Genomic DNA, 7663 nt, shown 5'->3' on the forward strand with positions numbered 1-7663 from the left:
AAGTTGCAAATACAAATCAATGCGAACTCTAATGAAATCGAGACCATTGGTCATTTTCTGTATTTTTACAAAAAGATTAAAGTTTATTTTAAAATTATATCGAGGATGATTTATTTCATTTTCAAAGAAGAAATGGGGATAACTATGAAAGCATTGTTAATTGGGTATAAAAAAAAGACAACCCATTAATTTGACGATCAATGTTGCACAGTTTATAGTTTGTAATCATTATGTAAAATGCAACCGTCAAAATCTAAATCATAGCAATAAGAGATTGTTCACGGACTTTTTTTCATACTTTAAGTTTTATTTATATCATTACGGATACTACAATTTTGTGTATTAAAGGTTAAGAAATGGATATATTGCAATTCCTGTTGTAAAGATTATATCATTTGACTCTTGAAAAAATTATTCCTATGTAAATTTTGGAACTTAAGAGGATTTTGTTATTTAAAGATAAATTAATTTCTTTCAACACCCACAGCGTCTGCGCCTCCCATTTTCATAGTGATCACTCATTCTTCTCCAAATAGTTATAATTCTAACCTCTTGTCGAGGCCCTGTCGGCTGCTTTCCGAGCGACAGACCGAATTCGCTTCGCGAATTAGGAAATCCCTCGCTTCGCTCGGGAAGCAGCCGCCAGCAAGGCCATGCAGGGCCTCGAAAAGGAGTACCGGACAAGGAACCATCACGAGTTAGCGCAACCAAATCCTGGCAACATAGGATGCCAACCTCTGCGGACCAGCAAAATACTCAGGGCATAAACATGGTGCCTAATTATGACGCAATGGCTAATACATCTGATCTCAAATAATCCAAAAACGATAAATCTTCCTGCCGAGGTATGTTCAAAGCAGGCCTAAGTATTAAACGATAGATAAATCTTAACAAGGCGACCGCACCAATGGCATCAGCACCTCCCATTATCAGAGGAAACACTCATTCCTCTTCGCATATTTAACGGACAAGGAACCTGCATCACGAGCGCAACTGGTGCATAACGAGGACGCCACGTAACTACAGTCCACATAAGGTTCCAACCGTGAAATGAAATAAATACTTATTGCAAATATTCATACAAACTTCTATATAATGTATTTTTTCTTACTCTTCTCTTTACTTTTTGTCTCGCCGGCATGAGCGAGACTTTTCATAAGCGGCGACGGCATCGTCACCACTGAAATCTTAACCAGGGTTAAGTTTTTGAAATGACATCATAACTTAGAAAGTATATGGACTTAGTTCATGAAGTTTGAACCGTATTTTTACTGAACATCCTGCCTACGTTCCAGGTCACATGACCGAGGTCAAAAGTCATTGTTGGGTATTTGATGAATAGCCATCATAACTGTAAAAACTTATGGATCTAGTGAGCATCCTGTGCCAGTTTCAGGCCACATGATCAAGGTCAAAGGTCATTTAGACTCACTGAACGTAATATTTTATTATTTGTTTGTTTGTTTATTTATTCATTTATTTATTTATGTATTTATTTGTTTATTCAAAAATCTTTATACAGGATAAAATGTTCAGATAAACTACACGACATTCATATGAATTGTTTTTTTCTTTATTCAATAGTGTTTTTTTTTTCAAAGTCAACATTGCTGCTATATGGAATGCCGTAATGCAGGTGAGACTTCCAAAGGCGTTCCTCTTGTTTCTCATTCTTCTTAGTATTATGGGAGTTTTTTCTTCTTTATTTTTGTACAGAAGTGTCACTTCTTATTATATTACATACATACATACATAACAGGTGCTTATATATCGCTTTACCAAAAATATGATCAAAGCGCTTTACAATAAATAACTAATAATAATAACAATTACATTAAACACTTAAAGGGGAATCCAACCCAAATAAACTTGTTTTTATAAGGAAAAGAAAAATCAGACAAGTTGATAGGTGAAACTTTGAACAATATTGGACAAACAACAAGAAAGTTATGAATTTTTAAAAGTTGTAAATATTGGTAATCACTATACCCATGGAGACTTCAAATTAGCCACATATGGGATGTCATAGTGATGTAAGGCAAGGACTACTCCTCCATGTACTCCAATACATATTATGGCTAAAATGTCATTTTCCCAAAAGTTTTATTTCAAATTATATTTTTCTTTCATGAGGACATGCTACAGTATACTACCTGGGTTATATTTACATTACTGCCCCAGGGGAATGGGTACTTAATGGAAAACCACAAATCCCTGATAATAAAGTACATGGCCTATGGGAAAGTTGTCCTCGCCCCTTGTCATAATTTACTTACACAGTTGCCAATTTGAAATCTACATAGTATTAGTGATCTCAATTTTAAAGCAGCTATAACTTTCTCATTGCTGGTCCGATTTCTTTCAAACTTTCACCATTCTGATTAATTTATTTTTCTCCTTCCCAACATAACATTTTATGGCCAAGGCTGGATTCCCCTTTAAAATATATACGGGACTGGTGCCTGATCTTAATGCCCTGTTCACCCGCAGTTTAAGGAACTTGCCCAGAAGGCAATCCGGCAGGTACATAACTCACAAGGGCTCTAAAAACACCAGGCCTAAGCTAAACCCTAACAAAGAAACAACTTACGAAAGAGAACTAAACATGAATGTTTAAACCTATAGTTACACAAAAAATCATATGAGAAAAAAATCAATGAGCAAATAAATGTGTTGTAAGCAAAGATTTATTTCTTTCATAATCACGTGCTTGAATTTTCCCCTCCTAAAGCTTGGCATGGAGGTTTGGATAAAAAGCTCAATTTTTTAACTGCTCCTCGAATAGCTGGGTAACTGATGAACTAGATCGAAAAGGTGCTTTCATCGGCCGTTTTCCTCGAGTCACCCATGACTAATCATCAGCCGGAAAGGAGGCTTTCTCCAACCGTTGACCAATATTATGGCCCCAGTATCCGATTAACAGAACTAATTGAGGAAAGCATCCGGGCTTTATAATAATACCATGCATTCCTTTACTAAAATCAAATGTTGTTAAAGATAAAAGAAAATAGTATAAACTTATTTTCTTTTTTTCTTTTTTTGATATATATTTAAGAAAAGAAGGGATACAAAAAACCTAACAATTCATGCCATTCTTCAAGAGGAAAACTTAGCTTAACGTGATTTCCAAAAGTGCTAATTGTTAATTTACTTAACGTTATTAAAGGGTTTTACTGGACGGCGGCGGTGGCGGCGGCGGTGTCGTCAACACTGAAATCTTAACCATGGTTAAGTTTTTGAAATGTTATCAGAACATAGAAAGTCTTTGGAACTAGTCCATGAAACTTAGACATGAGAGTAATCAAGTACCATTGAACATTCTGAGTTCCAGGTCACATGACCAAGGTCATTGAGGGTCAGTGAACGTAGACCATGTTGGGTGAATCATTATAGAAATCTTAACAAAGGTTAAGTTTTAGAAATGTCGTCATAACTTAAAAAGGTATAAGGAACCTAGTTCATGAAACTTAGACATAACAGTAATGGTGTATCACTAAAGATCATGCCTTGATCCTGAGTTTCAGGTAACATAAATAGGCCAAAGGTCACGTAGGGTCAAAGAACTTTGACCATGTTGGGGGTATTTGTGGAATTGTCATCATAACTGAAAAGTTTAGGGATGTAGTTCATGAAACTTGGACATAAGAACAATCAAGTATCCATGAACATCATGCGAGTTTCGGGTCACACGACCAAGATCAAAGGTCATAGGGTGAAGGAACATTGCATGCCCATGTTGGGGGAATTTATTGAATTGCCATCATAACTTTGAACGTATACTTTTAAGACATATATGTATCTATATAGTTCACGAAACTATTAGATATATGAGTAATCAAGTATCATTGAAAATCCTGCATGAGATACAGATCACATGACCAAGGTAAAAGGACATATAGAGTCAATGCATGGACGTAGTGTTTTATTATTTCATTATTCACGCCTGATAAATGAGAATCGTTAAGCTATTCGAATCGTGCGTTTTTTCGTGGCTTTTATTCAACATTATTTAATGTCAGTTTTACATGCCTCATTTTCCATGGTAATACATGAATACACATTAATATCATGAATCTTGTAATTGTAAAACCCACATGAATTCACATCATATCATGAATATTGTAATTGTAAAGTCAGGGTAACACAAATACAGAACTAGTGCTGAAATCTATGCTGAAAAATGAGGAATTATGTGAATGAATGCAATCTGCACCCCATACATAAACCTTGAATCAAAATATGTGAAAACCAAGTAAGTAGCCAGAGAAGGGTTAACCCACGGCTAGAACCCCCCTCACAAACGAATGTCCCCTCTGCATTGCGACGACCCCCCCCCCCTTGCTAGCCGTCAGGAATGCCCGATCAGACGGGGAAGTTTTTTATGTATCCAGGGTGCACCGCCCATTCCCAGCTTTCATCAACGATTCCAGCAAAAGTTTTTCCAACCGGGCCCCCATCACTTCCCTTCAGGTGAAGGAACATTGCATGCCCATGTTGGGGGAATTTATTGAATTGCCATCATAACTTTGAACGTATACTTTTAAGACATATATGTATCTATATAGTTCACGAAACTATTAGATATATGAGTAATCAAGTATCATTGAAAATCCTGCATGAGATACAGATCACATGACCAAGGTAAAAGGACATATAGAGTCAATGCATGGACGTAGTGTTTTATTATTTCATTATTCACGCCTGATAAATGAGAATCGTTAAGCTATTCGAATCGTGCGTTTTTTCGTGGCTTTTATTCAACATTATTTAATGTCAGTTTTACATGCCTCATTTTCCATGGTAATACATGAATACACATTAATATCATGAATCTTGTAATTGTAAAACCCACATGAATTCACATCATATCATGAATATTGTAATTGTAAAGTCAGGGTAACACAAATACAGAACTAGTGCTGAAATCTATGCTGAAAAATGAGGAATTATGTGAATGAATGCAATCTGCACCCCATACATAAACCTTGAATCAAAATATGTGAAAACCAAGTAAGTAGCCAGAGAAGGGTTAACCCACGGCTAGAACCCCCCTCACAAACGAATGTCCCCTCTGCATTGCGACGAGCCCCCCCCCTTGCTAGCCGTCAGGAATGCCCGATCAGACGGGGAAGTTTTTATGTATCCAGGGTGCACCGCCCATTCCCAGCTTTCATCAACGATTCCAGCAAAAGTTTTTCCAACCGGGCCCCCATCACTTCCCTTCAGGTGAAGGAACATTGCATGCCCATGTTGGGGGAATTTATTGAATTGCCATCATAACTTTGAACGTATACTTTTAAGACATATATGTATCTATATAGTTCACGAAACTATTAGATATATGAGTAATCAAGTATCATTGAAAATCCTGCATGAGATACAGATCACATGACCAAGGTAAAAGGACATATAGAGTCAATGCATGGACGTAGTGTTTTATTATTTCATTATTCACGCCTGATAAATGAGAATCGTTAAGCTATTCGAATCGTGCGTTTTTTCGTGGCTTTTATTCAACATTATTTAATGTCAGTTTTACATGCCTCATTTTCCATGGTAATACATGAATACACATTAATATCATGAATCTTGTAATTGTAAAACCCACATGAATTCACATCATATCATGAATATTGTAATTGTAAAGTCAGGGTAACACAAATACAGAACTAGTGCTGAAATCTATGCTGAAAAATGAGGAATTATGTGAATGAATGCAATCTGCACCCCATACATAAACCTTGAATCAAAATATGTGAAAACCAAGTAAGTAGCCAGAGAAGGGTTAACCCACGGCTAGAACCCCCCTCACAAACGAATGTCCCCTCTGCATTGCGACGACCCCCCCCCCTTGCTAGCCGTCAGGAATGCCCGATCAGACGGGGAAGTTTTTTATGTATCCAGGGTGCACCGCCCATTCCCAGCTTTCATCAACGATTCCAGCAAAAGTTTTTCCAACCGGGCCCCCATCACTTCCCTTCAGGTATACCTCCCCGCATGTAAAATCGAGCGAGGCTCCTGGTCGAAATCAATTGCGACTGCTAATATCATTTCTAGTTATATGCAAGTGTGATGAAGGCCCAAATTGATAAATTCCGCAAATTAGCGGTAAAGACATGAAAAAGATACATGTATATTATGCAAATACAGCCCGGACCAGCCTGGATCCGACCATGATTTTCCTTGTATGTCTAGCTATTGTAATTACTTGTGCAACATAAGCGTATACTACCCCCTCCCTTCCCCCCCCCCCCCCCGAGGTCACTCCGTGACCTCCTTTCGGAGGTCAAAGGTCAATGAACTTTGGCCATAATGGGGGTACCGTTGAATTACCAATGTAACTTTGAAAGTTTATGGATCGGACTCGTGAAACTTGTACATAAGAGTAATCAAGTATCAGTGAACATCCTGTGCGAGTTTCAGGTCACATGATCAAGGTCAAAGGTCATGTAAGGTCAATGAACTTTGGCCACGTTGAGGGTATTTGTTGAATTACCATCATATCTTTGTAAGTGTATTGGTCTAGTTCATAAAACGTGGAAATAAAAGTAACCAAGTATCACTGAACATCTTGTGTGAGTTCTAGTAGTTTTCAAAATCAGCACTGCTACTATTTTGAATCGCGTGATGTAGGTGAGACCGCCAGAAGCATTTCACTTGTTAGGTGTAAAGCTCGATTTTTTCGGCTCGCGCTTCGCGCTCGCATCGATGGTTTAGTTATATACTTATCCTTTTCACGATTACCAAAAGTGCTTTTAATTCTTCAGGTAGAAATAATTTTCATCTTGCGCTTCGCGCTCGCATTATTTTGATTGTTGGAATATGTAACATCTTCATGGCTAATTGCAAGCGGTCATTAAAGGAAAATGAAACCATTGGAACAAGATAGCTTGTGTGAAAACAGAAAAATCAAAGAAACAGATCAACAAAAGTTTGAGAAAAATCGGACAAATAATGAGAAAGTTATGAGCATTTGAATATTGCGATCACTATTGCTATGGAGATAGCAAACTGGCAATGCGACAAAGATGTGTGATGTCACTGATGAACAACTCTCCCCATTACTTTAGTATATATTTCACTTGAATTGCCTATTTTATCACATCTATCCATAGATCATGTGTTCTTTCTACATGAGGGCATGTAATACATATTTTCTAAGAATACATAATGGATAAAGAGTTTGTATCATCGTAAGAAAAAGCAAAAAGAGACATTTTGAGGGTATTTTATAGTCCACCAAGGGGAAAGTTGGTCATCAGTGACATCACACATCCTTGTCGCATTGCCAATGGGAGGATCTCCATAGCATTAGTGATTGCAATATTCAAATGCTCATAACTTTCTCATTATTTGTCCGATTTTTCTCAAACTTTCCTTATTCTTTGATTTTTCTGTTTCTACACAAGCCTATTTGTTCCAAAGGTTTAATTCCCCTTTAACATATCCTTTTATGGATTAGGTCTAAATGTATATTAAAAATTTCTGCTCGCGCGATCTCGTCTAGATCAAATTTTATGACAACATACATGAAAAAAATATAGCTCGCGCTTCGCACCCTCACTATTTTAATGAGGCTTCTAAAATTATAATATATTTATGTTGATTTACAAGAATAAATATTAGAAGTGACTATTAGGACCACCCCTTCAAAGAAACAAAC

The 7663-nt window shown here is 37.0% G+C and overlaps 2 long non-coding RNA genes across 2 annotated transcripts; both read left to right on the forward strand.

Annotated features, from left to right (window-relative positions):
• The first annotated feature begins 2397 nt into the window (after positions 1 to 2397).
• On the forward strand, positions 2398 to 5060 carry LOC121416803. Its single transcript, XR_005970258.1, has 2 exons — positions 2398 to 3712; positions 4471 to 5060. It is a non-coding gene; the product is annotated as an uncharacterized LOC121416803 (long non-coding RNA).
• Positions 5061 to 5139: 79 nt separating this feature from the next.
• LOC121416804 lies at positions 5140 to 6108 on the forward strand. The gene is made up of 2 exons (XR_005970259.1): positions 5140 to 5226; positions 5984 to 6108. It is a non-coding gene; the product is annotated as an uncharacterized LOC121416804 (long non-coding RNA).
• Positions 6109 to 7663: the final 1555 nt, after the last annotated feature.

The sequence above is a fragment of the Lytechinus variegatus genome, chromosome 6, assembly GCF_018143015.1.
Source record: "Lytechinus variegatus isolate NC3 chromosome 6, Lvar_3.0, whole genome shotgun sequence".
Classification (NCBI taxonomy): Eukaryota; Metazoa; Echinodermata; class Echinoidea; order Temnopleuroida; family Toxopneustidae; genus Lytechinus; species Lytechinus variegatus.